This window comes from Lepidochelys olivacea (genome assembly GCF_965140295.1).
Source record: "Lepidochelys olivacea isolate rLepOli2 genome assembly, chromosome: 19".
NCBI classification, from domain to species: domain Eukaryota; kingdom Metazoa; phylum Chordata; order Testudines; family Cheloniidae; genus Lepidochelys; species Lepidochelys olivacea.
Genome location: NC_140429.1, coordinates 10,894,392 through 10,912,554, shown reverse-complemented (window position 1 = coordinate 10,912,554; position 18,163 = coordinate 10,894,392). Strand labels below are relative to the sequence as shown.

Below are 18,163 nucleotides of genomic sequence, written 5' to 3'. Positions count from 1 at the left end.
GAGCCAAATATATATATATATATTTATATATTATATATATATATATATATTAAAAACTCCACCAGTGGATCTTGGAGACACACCTATTGCCTGGTAAGTAACTGAGCAGGATCTCCCGTCCCCCTGCTATGTCTTTTCTGCCCCCCAGACCCGCTTCCGGGAGCTGGTGTGTGTGTGTGTGTATGTGTGTGTTAGGGGTCGTCCCTCTCCCCTGTTGACTCTTGGGGGGCTGGAGTCAGCCGCTCTGTGCCGTTATCAGAGTCGGCTCAGGTTGGTGATTGCTGCGGAGGGCTGAATTAATGGGGGAGCTAACTGTGGGTGCGAAGGGGAAGGCCTCTGTGTCCCGCAGCCGGTGTGGACCGGGGAAGGCTGTTGGTTGAGTTACTCTGTGAGTTTTGTAGCGGAAACCTAAAGCTGTGCCCTGAAGAAAGGGCCCCCGCAGACTGTGGCGTGGCGTTAGTCCTTCCTGGGCTGGGGGGCAAGCCAGACACCCCGTGGGGCGGCAGAGGGGGTCCCAGCACCACGGCCAGCCGAGATCAGTGGACAGGCTCCTGGGGTTTGGCACGACCCCCAGTGTAGCTCGTGGGCGGAGAGGAAGGGACGCTCCAAAATGCAGTGAGGACGCTGCCTCCCTCGCGCTCCCCAGGTCTGTTCGTGTCTCACTCATGGAACTAGGAGCTAGATTCTCCCCTCGCTCGCCCTTGTGGGCGTCACAGCAGCTGGGCTGGGTCTGGCCCTGCGTGTCTGAGATCGGATCTGAGCTGCCCTGCATTCCCCTCTCTCTCTCCTCTTCCCCATTACACGGTCTCCTTCCCCCTAGCTCTCCTCTCCCATCACCCCCTCCCGGCTAGTGCCCCCTCAACCACCGTAGGGCTGATGAGATGGAAGATCCTCACACACCTGCAGGCACCCGGATTTCAGCGTGGCCTGAGTGGGCCAAGATCTGCACTTACCATCCCTGTTCGGGGAGGTTTTTGATGCTCGGGGAGCAGCCTTCGCCCCCAGCAGGACACGTGAAATGTTCTCCGTCCCTGTTCATGGCGAGACTGGTAGAAGCACGGACGCGTGCATCTCCAGCCACAGACATAAAGGGCTGGGTTTGGGCCCACTCGCCCGCTGTGCAGGGGTCAGGTGAGAGGGGGCAAGAAGCCCTTTCCTTCAAACTTCACCCCATGCAGCAGGCAGTCATCACCCCGGATCTTACATTCCCGGGGTGTATTGGGAAAAAGGGGGGCTTACAGCTGCTGGCCCAGTGCAAGGTTAACAACATTCTCCCTGTGAGGCTGTCCTGGGGGTGGAGTTTGAGGGGAGGTGGATCTGTGAAGTGGGACTGGAAGACCCGGGGGTACCGTCCGTGCTGATGGGAGGGCAGGCGATTCTCACCGGGGCCATAAACTGGTCACTCCGGGGCTGTAGGAGGGATTCTCCCCCATCCCCCGTACTTGGCCAGGTGCCCTGTGGGTCTGGGTGGTGGGAGGCCCTGTCTGAAGCATCAGTCACTGACTGCTGCTGTCAGTGGATCCTGGCTCCCGAGGCCTCCGCTCGCATGGGTTGTTCAGTGAAGGAGGCTGTTGGCTTTGGGATTTGTGCCTAAATCAGGGGTCAATAGGAATGGCCGTAACACGCTGTCCCCATGCCTCCTGGGCTCTTCAGCTCAGCCTGATTTTGACTGGCAACCACCTATTGCAGGGACCACCCATGGTGCTGGGCTTGCGTCTCCGCTCACCTTCCCATGGCCCTGCACTGATTTCAGCGGCGTCGCTCCTGATTTACACCAGTCTCCGCATCCCATCCAGCTCCCACTGCCGTCAACAGGAGTCTTTGCGTTGGCTCCTTTGGGAGCCGGATCAGGCTGCCGGGGAGAGGAGAATCAGGGCCGTGGAGAAACGGTTCTGCTGCGCCCCCTCGGCAGGCTGCCTCCGCTAGGCAAAGGGGCAGCCGGCGGCTCCATGTGGCTGGAGTCGCTGGCTATGGAACTTGGTGTGAAAAACAGGGCACTTGCTGGTTTCGGGGGGTGCGCGCCTGTTTGCATGTGCCCATGCGTGTTGGTGTGGGGGGCACATGGTGTGGGGGGGAGAGACACACGTTAGTGGACGGGTGTCCATATTTGCATGTCCGTGTGTGCACATGCGTGTCTGTGGGCATGCGTGGTTGTGGGTGGGGGGCTTGTCTGAATGCCTGTCTGTGTGTAGAACCCTGTTTCTTTGCCTTGTCTTCAGATCAGTGCTTCTTCTGCACTGGGAGCCTCTCTGGCCAGGAGCTGGCCACAAGCCCTTCCCAGCTGGCAGTATAGGAAGGGTAGGCTGGCTGCCAACCCATGACCCCGTCCGTGCCCCCCAGGGTAAGAACCCATGACTTGGATCCTCTGTCAAAGCCCGCTGCCTTGGGTTCCCTACGTTCAACCACTCATGCATGTAATGGTCCTCACGCAAGGGCTGATAGATCCTTCCAGCATGAATCCACTTCATCCCACCCCTCCATTTCCATCCCAGCTCTCTGCCTGGGAAGCCACTGGCTGTTCCCTGCCCCTGCCCATTGCCCTGGCGGGCGGGACCCCTGAGCCTTGCAAAAGGAGGTCCCCTGGGTCCTGAGTCCCAACCCTTCGCCAGGATGCAGTTAGAGCCCTCTGGGGCTAGGTAATTTGGTGCTAATGGTGAGCCAGGTTTGTTTCTCACTTGTTCAGTTTCAGTAAGGGGCTCTCCTTTGACAATGGATCCATGTTGAATTAACAGACCAGAACTGCCTTAGGAAAGGCACATTTAGGGCTCAGGTGAGGCCTTTCACCCGCAGTGGGGATGAAATTTTTGATTATTTTTTTTTAACTCCTCAGCAAAGGGCCCCAAGGGCCTGGTTTTCAGACAAGCTCAGCTTCTCTGTAGGCACCTAATGAAATGGGTCAACTTCCAGCAGTGTTCGGCACCCATTGAGAATCCCCCTCCTGCCCCTCTGAGAACAATGGGGAGTTCCCCCCACACACACCCCACTGAGAACAATGGGGAGTTCCCCACACACATACACCCCACTGAGAGCAGTGGGGAGCCCCCCCCACACACACACCCCACTGAGGATGGTGGGAGCTGTCGGGCACTGAGCTGTTGTTATTACAGTCACACCTAGAGGCCCCAGTTGATCCAGGCCCCGTTGTGCTAGGCGCTATACATTCCCCCAGTGAGAGACGGGCCCAGCCTCAAAGCACTCACAATCTCAATAGACATGGTAGACAAGGGAGGGGGTGGGACAGAGGAGACGTGATGTGCCCAAGACCGAGCAGAGCCTAGAATCCAGGTTCTCCCGACTCCCAGCCCAGTGCCTTGTCCTCTAGCCGGTGCTGCCTCCCCGGCTGCTATGAAAATCTGCACTGAGCTCCCCTGAACCTCCAGCCTCTCATGCCCATGGGCTGATCCTGCAAGGCACTGAGTGCCTCTGAGAACTCCCCAAGGCCTCTCCAGGGCGGGACGGAGACAGCCTTCCCCTTGCCCAGGCAGGAGCCCTCGGTCTCTGGGGCTGGAGAAGTTGAAGCTCTGGGGCCTGGCTGTGGGGCCTGTGGGAGAGTGACAACCAGGCCTGCAGCGCTGTCAACATCTCTAGCTCCCGGAGGGTGGGCACCTCCTCGCCACTGTGCCCCCGTTTCCAAGCCAGCCCCTTCCAGGGGAGGAGGAATGAATCGAAGGGGAGACTGACCCTGGGATGGGGGTCTGAAGGAGCAGCACAGAGGGAGGGGTTTCTGCAGTGCGGGGGGCTGTCTGCGTGTTCAGGGGGGGCGCTTCAGGCAGCGGGGCGACCCTCAGGCTAATGCCCCGTCCTGCGGAGCAAACTCCCGCTGCTCCCATGCCCACCAGCCCTTCTGTGGGCACCGCTCGTCAGAACTCCCCTGGGGGCGCTGGAGTCCTCCGGAGCCGGGGGAGCTGCACGGAGTGACTCCAGCAGAGGATCGGGGCCTGCTGCTGGGAGGACCCCTCCGCAGCAAGCCCAGCCCAGCCTAGCTCCATATCTATGACAACTAGTCTTGGCTCAGGCCTGAGCTCTCCTTGTTCTTCCCCATCCTCGGCGGCCTAGTGGGCTCCTGAGGGGCTACGCCGGCGCATTCCTCCATGTTCTCGTGGCTCCAGATCCTCCTGCTCGCTGGTCTCTCCTGTCCTCCAAAGCTGGGCCCTCTAGGCTCACCGGCAGCTGATGTCGGTGGAGTCACTCAGGTTTTACATCAGTGTAACCCAGAGCGGAACCTGGCCCTTGGAGCGTTTCTTGTAGCGGTTAACACAATGGATGTAGTGCAGGTCTGGTTCCTACATGGGGTCCCCTACTCTGCTGTGGGTGGCCAAGCAGCCGCACCCATGCCCTCCCGCCCCCACCGTACATGTCTGTCTGGTCCTCAAATGCACCCAGGAAAGGTGCCATGGTGCCGACTGGGTACTGCACGTGCCCCCAGGTCCCCGCTGTGAGCTCAGCTCTGGAGAAGATGCATTGGCTCATCTCAGAAAGTCACCTGCCATGCGGCGGGGAAATCTTTGCCCTTCTCCCCATGTGCTTTGGGCCGGGCCTGGCTCCCTTCTGGCTTAAACAGGTTCTGCTGCTCTAGATGCTAAAATGCCTCTGAACTTCAGAATCCTGCCAAACCCCCCGGTTTGAAACAAACTGGGTTCCATCTGGAGCTGTGAAATTGGGCAACCTGGATCTCATCACGGGTATCAAACGAAAACCAGACCCCTGGCTGACCTAGTGAGACATCTCTCTGACAATGGCCAGGAGCAGACAGGTACTGGCCAGAGCAGACAGTAGATATCCTGTGTGCTCTTTTGCAATCCTACGCCATGAGTAACATTTCTTCCTGACCCCCAGCTCTGAACCAGAAGGACTGAGAGTCCTGGGAATTTGTATCCTACGCTAGTGTGATTGCAGATGGTCATGGTGGGACCCTGAGGTGCAGGTACCTCTGAGCAGCGAAGAGAGACTTTTCATGAGCGGCATGACCCACAAAGTTCAGTGGTTCTGCCTCTCAGCCCACGACAAGATGGTGTCATTGTAACGGGCCCGGTCATCTAACAGAACCTCAGCACCAAAGTCTGGATTCGGATTGGGCTTTGAGCTGCACTTGGGACACCTCTATTGACACTATACTGGCCTGATCCCCTCTCGCTGACTCACGCCAGAGTAACCGAGAGCATTCCCAGGCTCACAGGGCGTATATGTAACGGTGAGGAGTGCACGGTGACCTGGCACGGTGCCCAGTGCTGCCAGTGGAGAGGCAGAAGGGGCCTGTGGGTCAGGCGTTGGGCTCGGGTGCAACTGACTTCAGTTCCTGCCTCTGTCTCAGGTTTCCTGTGGGACTTTGTACCAGTGTCCAGTCCCCCCCCCCTTCCAAAGAGAGAGAGAACATATGGCCAGCACCTGGCACCTCTGTGTTCCCCCAGCCTTTGTCTGCCAGGTTTATTTAGACGATAAACGGTTTGGGGCAGGGCCTGTCTCTTGTTATAGGTTTGTCTACACTTGAAATACTACAATCACAGCTGTGACACTGTTGCACTTCAGGGTAGATGCTGACTAAAGCCACGGGAGGGGTTCTCCCATCCGCGGAGGGACTCCACCGCCCCGAGAGGTGGGGGCTAGGTCGACAGAAGAATTCTAGCGCTGTTTCGGGGGTTAGCTCGGCTTAACTCGGGGTGGGTGTTTCACACTGCTGAGCACCATAGTTGGGCCTGGCCTCGGTGTATGTACAGTACCTAGCGCAGTGCCTAGGAACCCCAGCCGTGGACCAGGGGCTGGATGTTCAAAGGTGTTTAGACACCTAAAGATGCAGAGGAGTTGGGCACCATGTGCCCTTCTCTGATTCGCTACTGGTTCTTGTCCCGCCTCATCCTCGTAGTATCGTGCAGTAAGTGACCTGCCTAGCAGCGGCTTTAGGCACCTAAATACTTTCTGCAGCTTTTGACCCCTGTTGTGCTAGACATTGAACAAAAACACAGGCCCTGCCCCCATGGCAAGACCCCCACTGACTGCAGCGGGTGTTGGATCAGACCCATAGCCCTCCAGGGGTGAGCGCGTAGTGTGTCATCAATGTCTGTTTCATGCCAGTGAATGGGTGAAGGCAGGTGTGTGACATTAATTTCCTCTCTCCTTTGTCTTTTGCAGCTTATGTAAACAAATGAGAAGACCCCACCCTGTCCCATCCCAGCCATGAGTTCGCTACACCACAGTCTAGCATCCACCGGCTGCTCTGGGCAGATATTTTTTTGTTGTTTTTTTGGCAGGGGCGTGGGGAGATGGGGCGTGTCCCCCACTCCCAAAGCATCAACGTGCACCAAAATCCCAGCGAGAAGAGTGAAAAGCGTCGCGCCGCCTTTCACCTGCCTGATCTACGCCCCGGGTTGGCCTCTCCGCCTCACTTCTCCAGACCCCTCCCCCACAACTTTCTTCCTCTACCCCACTCTGTTTGGCAGCAGAGATGCCCCCGGTCTGTCCTCTGATTGGCAGCAGAGATGCCCCCCGGTCTGTCCTCTGTTTGGCAGCAGAGATGCCCCCCCGGTCTCTCCTCTGTTTGGAAGCAGAGGGATGTCTGTTCGTTTGTTTGTTTTTTTCTGCACAAAACCAGCAATTGTATATACTTTTGAAGAAAAGAAAAATGTAAAAAAAAAAAATCAAAAACAAAAAACCCGCACACGGAAAAAAAATTAAAAAGAAAGAATCCCCCCCCCAAAAAAAAAAAGTTGAAAGGCAAATATGCAGGCGAAAGAAGCAAAAACCCACCAGTATGCACTGAGACAATTTATTTACAGATCGATCGACAAAAAAAAAAAGTAACCATAACCTATTTATTGTATATAATGTTTTATTATAAATCGTGTCTTGTATATTGCATTCTGTACATCTGCTGTGGTTTTGTGATGTGCAAATTCCGCATGGGTTCATTGGGTTTCAGTTGCCTTTTTTATGACGAGGACGACTTTAGTTTTATTTTTGTTATTATTAATAATGTTTTTGGCAGGACACACCCAAAGATCCAAATTTGTATTAAAAAAAAAAAAAGGAAGAAAAAGATTTAAAAAAAAAAACCACACACCGCACCCTCTTTGTGGGGGAAGGGGGGGTTGCTTGGCGGGGGGAGGGGAGCTTCAGGGGAGGGGGGGGTTTTGCGGGGCCAGGGTGAAGGAGTTGTCTGAGTTCTTGTTTGCCACTTGTTCGCTACACCAGTATTCCTTCCTCCATGCTTTCCCAGCTGCGCCTGTGAGGAGCTCAGGGGGTGTGTGTGTGGGTGGGTGGGTGACTTTTTCTTTTTGCCCCCCCTCTTTATCCCGCCCCCCTCCCCTTTCCCAGGGTTTGGAAACTATGTACAGCTTTGTGGATTGTGCAAAAAACAAAACAAAACAAAAAAAAAACAAAAAAAGCCCTCCTGTGTTGTCCGTTACTGCGCAGTGCTTGTATGAAATCCAGCAGAAATCTGGTCACTTTCAGGCGGAGCGCCTGCTCTGAGCATCCGTTCATTAAAGACCATGAGCTCCTCCTGCTTTATGATTTCTTTGAAAAGGCCCCCTTGACTCCATACCCCTCGTTCCCCCCAAAAGTCCCTTTCGCTTTCCCACTCGACTGGTCTTTTTGTGTATTTAGGAAGGAATTTTTAATAGGCACTTTTTTATATTAAAAGAAACCTATATATTGAGCGATGAGGCTGCTTTTCTTTGCTTCTGTTAACGGTTGGAGAGGATGATTGGGGGGGGGGGTTTAATGGAGTCTGTCTCCCCGCCCTCCCCCCCTGCCCCCCCCCCCGGTGTGCAAGGGGGTTCTGGAGCTCTGCAATGGATTAGCTGGCATGGCGTGAGATGCTGTGATTATGCATTAGCTGGGGGGTTGGGTGTTGGCGGGGGAGGGGGATGGGTGTTGCTTACGAGGCTAGATCCGGAGCTAATGGGAGTTTAAAGCTGCCTGCTGGAAATAACCAGTATCCTGAGTGACAGGCAGCAGCCAAGTGAATGTGATTCACAGTGCCAGGCTTTGCACGCAGCACTGTCAGTATTGGGATTTGGACTGCCAGCCTCTGAGGGGATGTCTGCCCTGCAGCTGGGAGCGGGCCTCGTGTGCCAGCATGCTTAAAATAGCGGCGTGGACCAGGGGGTGAGGTGACTCCAAGCTTGGGAGTCTGGCCCGAGCCTCTACCAGGGCCACAACCTCCACCGTGTTATTTTTAGCACGCTAGCTCGAGCTCGGCTAGTGCGAATCTCTGTGTGGACGTATGCTAGGATCCTTTTCCCAGCCGCTGGTGCAATCACCCTGGTGTTGGTGGGACCCGGGCATTTTTACCACCCTGTGTTCAGCAAAGCGTAGATAACCCAGGGTGGCACTAAACACGCACTGTTGCGGGGAAACCAGTCTGAAATCTAGCTCAGACAAGGCCTGAGTGAGCCTGGAACAGCCTCTTCCAGGGGCAGGGCTCGGGAGATCGGCCTTTGCCCTCCAACGCAGAAGGAGAAAGCAGCCAAGCCAGGTTTCAGCCTAGCTCTGAAAAAGTCAACTAGCAAACAGAAGGCTCAGCAAAGAGCTCCGGGGCTCCTCTCTTCTATGGCGGATGAATCGCTGGCGGGAACGTGGAACTCACTAGGAGCTTTGGGGAGGAGAGGCGGCTGCACCAAAGGGCTGAAGCAGGACTTACACGGTGCATAGATCTTGTGGGATTTAAGCAGTGTCTGAGTCTGGCGCTGGGGCTGAATTCCTCGCTTGTTACCAGGCCTGGCTTTGCAAAGGTGCCACTGGCAGGGGGAAGGCGCCTTCTCTTTATCTGCTAAATGGCTTCTGCTTTGTCTCTTTCCTCCCCACCTTCCTCTCCCCTTTCAAATCCTCCCTGTTCCGAGAGGGGGGGTTGGTGCTGGCTCAGTGCAGGCAGGGACAGATGTCAGGATCTGAGGGGGGTGGCTGGGTGCTGCCGGATTCCTGTGTCCAAAGTCATGGCCGGGGGGGGGGAACCCGCTGCAGGGTGGATGAGCAGAAATGGGAGAGTCAGGGCTCAGCCGGGACCGTCCCGGACCTGCAGTGGGGAAGGCCAGAGAGGCGCGGGAGGAGGCAGGTGCCAGCGAGCCTGTTTACAGAGGGGCTGTGTTGCCAGTGTGCCCGGTAGCTGGCGCTTTTCTTAAAGCCCCGGCTCCGGGCGTTGTGGAGTGACACAAGAATCTCGGCTTTTATTGGGGGGGGGCAGGGGGAGTCCGTTGGTAGTTGTGGTGCAGAGAAGAGCTTGAAAGTGTGACGCGCTGAGCCCGGGAGGCAAAGAAAACAACCCCCCAAGTCTAACTGGGTTAAAAGACCTCATGAGTTTTAACCCTATCTCATAATTTGATGGGCCGGGGAGCGGGGTGGGGACTGATTTTGAATGCTTGAGGTTGGCCATGCAAGATGTAGGGGGAAGAGAGGCAAGAGTTGCCCAGAGCCTCTGTTCCTTACAAGCAGGGATGGAAGTGGCTAGTGGGCCTGGGAGACAGGCTGCAGTCCCTGTTAGTAGCTCTGCTCAGGGCGGGCCAGCAGAGCTGGTGAAAGGCCTGATCCAGCGAAGGGCTGCAGAAACCACATGCTTTTTGGAAACAGCAACCAGGTGCCCAGCTGGGACCAGATTCCTGCCTTTGGATGGGTGCAATTCAGGAGCAGCTCTGCTAAAGCCCTGACCCTGGTGTGGAAGGGGGAGAAGCAGGTTCCAGGAGGGAGAAGGGGAGACAAATAGCAGTGGACGGGGCCGTCAGAGAAAGGTGACAGCTTGGACAAGGAAGGAGGTGAGGGGTGAGCACAGGTCTCCTGGCAGAGCCTTGCACTTCCAGCCCGGTGCATTATAATGCATCACCCATTATAGCAAGGGACAAGGTGAGCAGGAGTGGCGGACAGGCTTAGGGGCTATGGGGAGGGAGGGCACATGGAGGGGCAGCCTGGCCTATTGGGTTTTAATCCCAGCTCATCCTGTGTGACCTTGGGGTGAATCACCTCCGGCCACCCTTGGTTTTCCTGACTGGGAAATGGGCATAATCAGGAGCTGAAGTACTGGGGGAGGTAAGTGTTGGGAGTCTGCTGTGGCCCCACTGGCCATGGTATCACCCCAAGCAGCTCTGCCTTGGGACTACATTGCCCCTTCTCCCTTGGTGACTGCTGCCTCCTTCTTGCTTTCAGCCTGACACCTAATGAGGAGTAACAGGGTGGAATCAAGAGAAGGAAAATGTAGCCTGCAAAAACCAGGGCCTAACAGTGAGGGAGGGGCCCAGGAGGGTAGTAGAACAAGCTCCCAGGGGAAGAGAGGGAAGCCACATTGCTTGGGACTTTTAAAGCTAGATGGAAGAATATAGTGCTACAGACTAATCCTGCACTGGCAAGGAGGGTATTACGGGGCCTAATTGCTCTTTGCTGTATCTGACATCTGTGTTATCCAGACACTGACTAAACTCATTACTTGGATCAGTAGTGAAATAGGCAACAGTGTTGGCAGCAAGTTGTTATGTTTCAGAGTCAACACCTCATTCAGACGAATGGGGAAATCCGAACCTCTCCGAACTATTCTTCCAGTTTGTCTGTCTGCAGGCGTAGAGACACAGCCCGCCACGGGGGCCCATTTGAAGCGCTTTCTCCACGACCATAAGAGCTGGAAATGGAGGGATTTAAGGAAGAATGAAAGGTTAAAGGCTAACAAAATGGATAGGGCCAATGGAGAAGAACTGGAACTGTGATCCTTGGGAATAGGCAAGCCCCACTCTTCACCCTCAGTGCCCTCTGATACTGGAACACTGGATTCTTTAGCAATTGCAAAGTGCTTTAAGATCTTCTGCTGGAAGGTGGCTTGGAGGTTAAAAGTTTTGTTATTATTATTGTACCTCCTATTTGTCCGATACGCAAAAGCAAGGGGCATAGGAGAGCGACTGCTGTAGCAGGACGATGGTAGCTGGTCCGGTAGTGCAGCTCACATTGTTCTGGGGCATCTCGCGCCTGGAATGCGCTTATCACCGCAGAAGCTGGGAACAGCTGGGTGCTCCCTGACTCAGCACAAATGTTGTAAATCGGGTGCGGTCATCGAGGTGAGGCAGCAGATTTGGGGGCTAGACAAGGGCAGGCCCCTGTAATGAGCGATGTGATGAGGGGAGGCAGGGGAGGAGGAGATGGCCAGTGGGTGTGGTGGAGTGCAGAGTTCATAGGTGGCTGTCATGGGCTGAGCGGGAGGCAAGGCCGGGGGAGAATGGGTTAGGGAAGGAGGCTTTTGTGGCTGTGGGGAAAAGTCTGACAGGAAGAGGAACGAGCGTGCCCTGCTGAGGGCCAGCCCTGCTCCCCTGTTCATGGAAAAACTCCCATTGATGGCAGTGAAAGCAGCCCTGTGATTCCACTGAGCAGTTATTGCAAGAGACTGAGTGCTCCGGTGTCCCGATGATTTCAGCAGGTGCTCAGCTCCTGGGGGCAGCAGGGCTCCGTGCCTAGCTGGAATGAGCCCCGGGGTCCGGATTTGAGTGCTGGGCATGAAGCCCTGGAAGCAGAGATTCTGTGTCCACCAGCCAGGGAGCAGATCCTGGGACAATCTCCCCCGCCCTGGAGCAGCGGCTGGCGGAGCACGAGGCAGCAGACCCAGGCTGCCCTTGCGCAATGTGACCGTGGCCCCGTGAACATGACTGAACAGCGCACTGCTCCCCTCCCAGCCCGCCTCTCACTCGAGGCAGTGGGGAACTTGCATCAGAGCGGGCGCTCTTTCTCCTGGCCACGGCGCTGCACCCTTTACTGTCCTTTGGTGTCAGGGAGGGATCTGGGCCCCCAGCTCGCAGGACGAAGGGGGCTTTCCAGACCACAGCGACTGGGCGCTTGACAGATAGATTCTCGTCACGCGTCTCCCTGCCAGCGAAGGGAGGGGGTGGGCACGTCGACTTTGGGCTGCAGACAGGTTAAGAAAGAGAGACGGATGGGAAAACCGCCAGTGGCGTCAAGGAGCCTGGTGCGCAAGTTCCAGGAACGGGAAGCTAAACCCGCCACCGGCGGCCGGGAGGGAGGAAGGGAGCAGCCTTGGGGCCTGCAGGCTGGAGAGGCTGGCAAAGCACGCCAGCTACCTGTGGGTGGGAAGCTAAACCCGCCACCGGCAGCCAGGAGGGAGGGAACAGCCTTGGGGCCTCTGGGCTGGAGAGGCTGGCAAAGCGCGCCAGCTACCTGTGGGTGGGAAGAGGTTAGCAAGATCCGCAGGGTCATGGCTATTGCAGTTAAGTGCTTTTTGCATTGTTGGGGCGGGGGGGAGGAAGGAGGTTGCCATGGAGAAAAACACATGATCCATACTGATGGACTGGGGGGGATTAGGGGGGGAGTGAGATCTGCTGTAGCGAATATGAGAGGCTTGAAAGACATCTGCACAGTGCCAGGAGAGAATGGGGGGCGGGGGTTGGGACTCTCCGATGCAAACCCCACTTCCCCTTTTTGGGGGGAGTGCTAAACCAGCCTCCTCGGCGGCTCCAGCTCCCCCTCTTTGTCTCTGACCCCCGCATGAGCACACACACACACTTTCTGCCAGCCTTTCCTCACTCCCCCAAGGGAAAGGACACCCTCCCCCACCTCTCTTCTGAAGGCAAAAGAACCTCCCAAGTTCCTGCCTTCCCACTTATGCCATCATGGCCAAATCAAACAAGAGCCTGGAAACAAATCCGAACACCGCCCCCCGCTCGCCCACCCACCCGAGCCACCTGCCAATCTGCCACTTCTGAGCGTGACCCGGTGGTGCCTGGTTTAAAGGGCCAGCACCCCGTCTTCACTGGGCCTAGGCAGACAGATGCAGAGTGGCATTTAAAGGGCCACAGTCCCCGATTGATATTGGCCTGCTGGGAGGGGCTGTGTTTGCGGTGAGTGAAGGGGATGGGCCCAGGAGGAAGCGCTGTGTGGCTTTTTGGAAGGATTGAGTGGGGCTTGGCATCTGGCACCGGCTGCCCTCACATTTGCCTCCCTCCCCATCAGCAAACTGCTCCCCTGCCAGCAGGGCAAACAGAATGGGCCAGTGGGGCCTGAGACAGGCCCTTCACACAGAGTTAGAGGGACTGAGCCCTCACTCCTACATGGTAGGATATGCAGCCGCTTGGAAAGCTTCAGCATGGGGCACAGGCTTCCAGCCAGAACTGCCACCAGTGGGAGGCCGGTGAGACATGCACAGACTGGAGAAGACAGCACCTGTTCCAGCCACTCTAGGGCCTCTAACTCCTTCACCACTGGTCCCCACAGCTGTTCTCTGGAGGTGCATTTGCCCCGATGCACCAGCCGCAAGAGGCTGCTCCATGGTGACTGTCGCTGCCGCGGGCAGCTTCCAAACAAGCCTTTTCCACTTCACAGCACAGCCGGTGTCGCTGCAGGGGCACAAAGGCCCGAGTAACAAGGATGGAGGGCTTGCAGGAGCTCTCCGGGGATGATGTCTCCAGAGCAGCCACCCCACTGTTGGTTTATCCCGAATGAAGGCACGAGACTGGATTTGCTTATTGAGACTGGATTTGCTTATTGCAAAAGGCCACAGCAGGCCTTAAAGTTAACCCCTCCTGCCTGCGGTTGAGGGAGTGATGCAAGGTCTACCTACTGCTTACGTCCCACTACATCCATGGGGGGAGGGATAGCTCAGTGGTTTGAGCATTGGCCGGCTAAACCCAGGATTGTGAGTTCAATCCTTGAGGGAGCCATTTAGGGATCTGGGACAAAAATTGGGGATTGGTTCTCCTTTGAGCAGAGGGTTGGACTAGATGACCTCCTGAGGTCCCTGATACCCCTGTGCAGAGGGGTGTTAAAGAGCCATGTGGATCCAGCTCCTGGACAGAATGGGGCACCAGCAAGGAGATCACAGGTGCAGGCTGAAGAGATCATTCTCCTGCGGGGGGGCTGATGGCTTCAGCCAAGCTTTGTGGGGTGTCAGCTATGTCCAGGTGTTTGGGTGGGAGGGTTTCAAAGCCCCCCCCTTCTCCCCCATAGCACCAATACCCATGATCTCTCCCTCTTCGGCTGAGGGCAAAGCGTTATTTCTGCACCAGGAAGCTGCAGGATGCTTGGCAAGGCGTAGGGTGGGTCTCAGCAGGGCTTGGCCGAGGACGGATGGAGGCCTCCAAGCTGGGCATGAGCAACGTGTCTCAGCAAAATGCCCCCGCGCTTCCTTGAAATCCCATCACAGGGCAACCGCCGTCCCGCCCGGCTAGGCTATGACATGGCGGCTGCCACCCCGGCCCCCTGTGCAGAGCGTGTGCCCCGAGGCCGGCTGCTGGAATTGGCCTGCGCGCGGCGCTGTGAGGTGCCCGACGCCACCCAGCGAGGCTGGCAAGGAAGAGGAGCCGGGCCGTTGCCTGGCAACAACTCAGCTATCTGTTGACCTAGAAGGAGCCGCTCACTCTTAATACAGCTGGTGTTTACACAGCACCAAGGCTTCGCCTTCACGTGGAGCTAGAGCAAGGCCCTGGCCTCCCCCCCTACTCCAGAGCCACTTGCAGAGACAAAAGAGAGCGAGTGCAGAGAGGAAGGGGGCAGGCTCCCCTCCCCGCCCCCGGGGTACAGAGCTTGGCAGGAGTGAGGCTAACAGTGCACTGCCCAGCCCCTGCCTTGACGCCGACCACCTCCTGAAAGGGGCCGGGGGCCCTCAGCCCCTGCTGAGGTCAGTGGAGTGACTGGGGCTGGGGGACAGGCACAGCCAGTGTGCGCAGGGCCTTGGAACGAGAGGCATGACTAGTCATTAGAGTCAGACTGGGGCTCTCGTAGTGAATGGTTTTGTCCTTCAAGGTACATAGTGAATGTTAACCAACTCCTCCTCCCCCTCGAGAGGTGGCAAAGTGTCATTAAAGCCCCATCTTACTATTGGGGAAACTGAGGCACAGGGGAGTGGCAGGAACTTGCCCAAGGCTGCACAGTGAGTCAGTGTCAGGATTAGAACTCAGGCATTCCTGGCTCCCAACCCTATGCTCAGGCCGCTCCACTCCACGGCTCCCTGTTTATTCACCTGAATCAGGCTGTATTGCTTGTGGTCCCCCATTGCATCATTGCCCTGCACCTGGTGCACTAGTGTAAAAAGGGTGCAAAATGCTACAGCCTTCTGAACTGGTAGCATTGTCACACTCACCTTGCACTGGTGTAAATGACTGCACAAGGGGCAGAGCTATGGTGACTTGGGCCCTGGTGTCTAATTGTGAACTTGTTTACAAAGACCACCCTGATTTTCTGTCTCCCTGAGGGCTCAGGTGTCCCGTTACCCTTTCTGCCCTCATTATAAAGTGCTACACTGTAGGTGTTATGGTTAAGTTCTAATTTCCATTCAAATCGCTCTTTTCAGTCACTCTTAATTTTCTGAAGAGAAGCATTCTTTATGCTTGGTCTCAGCCCCAAGGTTATTCTTCTTTGTTATTTTTGCAAAGTTGCAGACAAATTCATTCAGATTTACCTTAGTCACTAGTGTATGGCGGGGGGGAATCCTTCCTATGGCCAGTGAATCATTTTCATTCAGGCACCGTGAGCGAGAGACTGATGCTAGGCACTGCAATGTCAGCTTGCTGTGTAGATCTCACTGAGAGCTGAAACTTGAGCCAAGTTTGAAGATGCTTGCTAGTGTCCTTTGAAAGCCACGAGCATTTTAAAAGGACCAGCTGCACAGCAGAATGTCCCCACCTTTAAACGGTCAGCGTTTTCAAACGCCTGATCTGATTGTCTTGATTTTTAAGACTCAGTTAAAACCAGCAAGCGCTAGTCACGTGGCTGAGACAAAGCTTTGCCGATTGGTTTGATCGTTATGTTTTTTATCAGCGTAATCCTGCCTCTCCTATCAGCACAGCTCCTAGATGTGTGGCGTTGATTACAAAGTTTTGCCAGCCGAGGCTACTTGAAAATGACTTTAGATTTTTTTTCGTTTTTGGTGCTGAAATAGTCACATTTAGTTGATAAATTAATTGTAATAGCATATATCTATCAAACATGATTTACATAAAAAGAGCAGGAGGATTTGTGGCACCTTAGAGACGAACCAATTTGTTTGAGCATAAGCTTTCGTGAGCTACAGCTGAACGCATCCGATGAAGTGAGCTGTAGCCCACGAAAGCTTATGCTCAAATAAATTTGTTCGTCTGTAAGGTGCCACAAGTCCTCCTGTTCTTTTTGCCGATACAGACGAACACGGCTGCTCCTCTGAAACCCATGATTTACATAGTTTCGAAATAGAATATAGATCTCTATGATCAGAAGTGATTCCGGATTCAAACTGGTGTTATGTTGACTGCTTTAAAACATGTCTGCCCCCAGCCCTACAAACCTACTGCCTGGCAGCAGAATGTGCTTCCGCCATTACGACAGCACAAGGGGGGAGAGGTGATATCTCCGGTAGCTTAGAGGCCCAAATCAAGATTGGGCCCCGTTGTCCTAGGTGCTGTTCATGGTAACAGTCACTCCTGGCCCCCAAAAGTTTACAATCTATAAACAGACAAAGGGCAAGTGACTTGTCTGAAGTCAAACAGCGGAGTTGACATTTGAAGCTGGGGACCGTGGGTCTCGAACACTGCTCTGCGATAGGCTCCAGCCTCCTATCCTGAGATGTGCCGAGTGCTTTCAGAATAAGGAGCTGAACTCAGGCAGCGGAGCCCCAGTCCTGGGAGCTGACTGGCAAAATGCTGAGGGCCCTGATTGGTCCACAGCCCCTATTTAAACCCAGCACCGGAACAGGAAGCTGTCTATGGAAGTGGGATTCACTTTGCCTTGGACTGTGTCCCCCTTGTGGCTCCTGGTCCTCTGGCTTGACTTCCTGGCGTCCTGGCCTGAAGCTGGTTATCAATCTGAGGTTCTGCTCTTGAGTTTTTCTCCTGCTTCTGATCTCCTGGTAACCTGATCCTTCCTGACACTCGATTCTCAGTTTGCCCTCTGGCCTGGCTTGGCCTCTGGACCTCCTGGTATCTGACCTGGCCTGACTCCTGCTTTGACCACTAGGTCAGACTGCCCATGTCCTGTCGTGACACCAGGTCTCTTGACTCCCAGTGCAGAGGTCTGTCGATCAGACCGCACCGCCTCTCCATAAGGCAAGGGACCATGTAGGGCAAAGGAGCCTGTGGCTTCTTTTCAGGTTAGCTCTGCTCTCAGCAGGATCTGTGGGAGGTGGCAGACTTCTCCAAAGCATGGCCAGGGCTTTGGGAAGGCCTGGTGCAGATGCGGTGCGGTGCTCAGATACCATGGTGATGGACCCATCAGAAATCCATCTACTTTCGCTAACAGTCTGAGCTATATAGAGGGTTAGCATTGTACCGCATGGTCCAGGCCCTTCAGCATATGGCTCGGGTGAGGCATAGCCAGCTAATTGGCCGTTATCGGGGCTAGGCATGGCAATGCATTGTCCCTGGCATAGGCTGCATAAACAGAGCTGCCCTGGGAAATGTGGGTCCTTGGCAAATCCATACAAGTGCCACCCCGTTGCTGCAAGACCTAAAGTTTAGTGTACAACCCCACCTGGGCCACACTGCCTCGCCCTGCCCCTTGTGGGAGAGGCTCATCCCCACGGGAGTAGGAGAGAACACGCACAGATCCAGTCGGGGGGGGGGGACCCAATAACCCAGACACCACCCTGTGCAGCAGTAAACAAGCCACCAGCAGCATTTCCATGTGTCCCTGCCGGGATGGGAGCCCCATGAGCCCAGGGCCTCCTGCAGCTGCCACGTTGGCAGCATTGCCTAGGTCCAGAGCCCAGTAAGGTCTGGATAGACATGGATGGGGACAATAGCGGGTAGGCATGGTCTGAGCAATATAGACTATTGGGCTATGAAATTATGGCATGGACCATCCTGGCTTTGTCTGGGCACCGTCTAGCATGGATGTGGGACAGCATGGAGCTGGGTACACCCATGTCTGGGTTGGGCTTGGGCACGTGGCACGGCATAGACACAGCAGGGCCTGGTGTGGGTTTGGGCACATACATGGGCGCAGAATGGACATGCACATGGCATGGGTATGGCATGGATACACAGGGCATGGGAGGGTTTGGGCACAAGGCACGGATATGGCAGGGTATGGGAGGGTTTGGGCACTGGCATGGCACAGACACGCAGGGCATGGGTGGGTTTGGGCACATGGCACGGACAGGGCAGGGGGCAGGGGAAGGTTTGGGCACATGGCACAAACAGGGCAGGGGGCAGGGGAGGGTTTGGGCATGTAGCACGGACAGGTCACGGGGCAGGGGAGGGTTTGGGCACGTGGCACAGAC

General features: G+C 55.6%; 1 long non-coding RNA gene across 1 annotated transcript; it reads left to right on the top strand.

Annotated features, from left to right (window-relative positions):
• The first annotated feature begins 51 nt into the window (after positions 1-51).
• LOC311510205 lies at positions 52-6,798 on the top strand. The gene is made up of 2 exons (XR_014709044.1): positions 52-93; positions 2,220-6,798. It is a non-coding gene; the product is annotated as an uncharacterized lncRNA (long non-coding RNA).
• Positions 6,799-18,163: the final 11,365 nt, after the last annotated feature.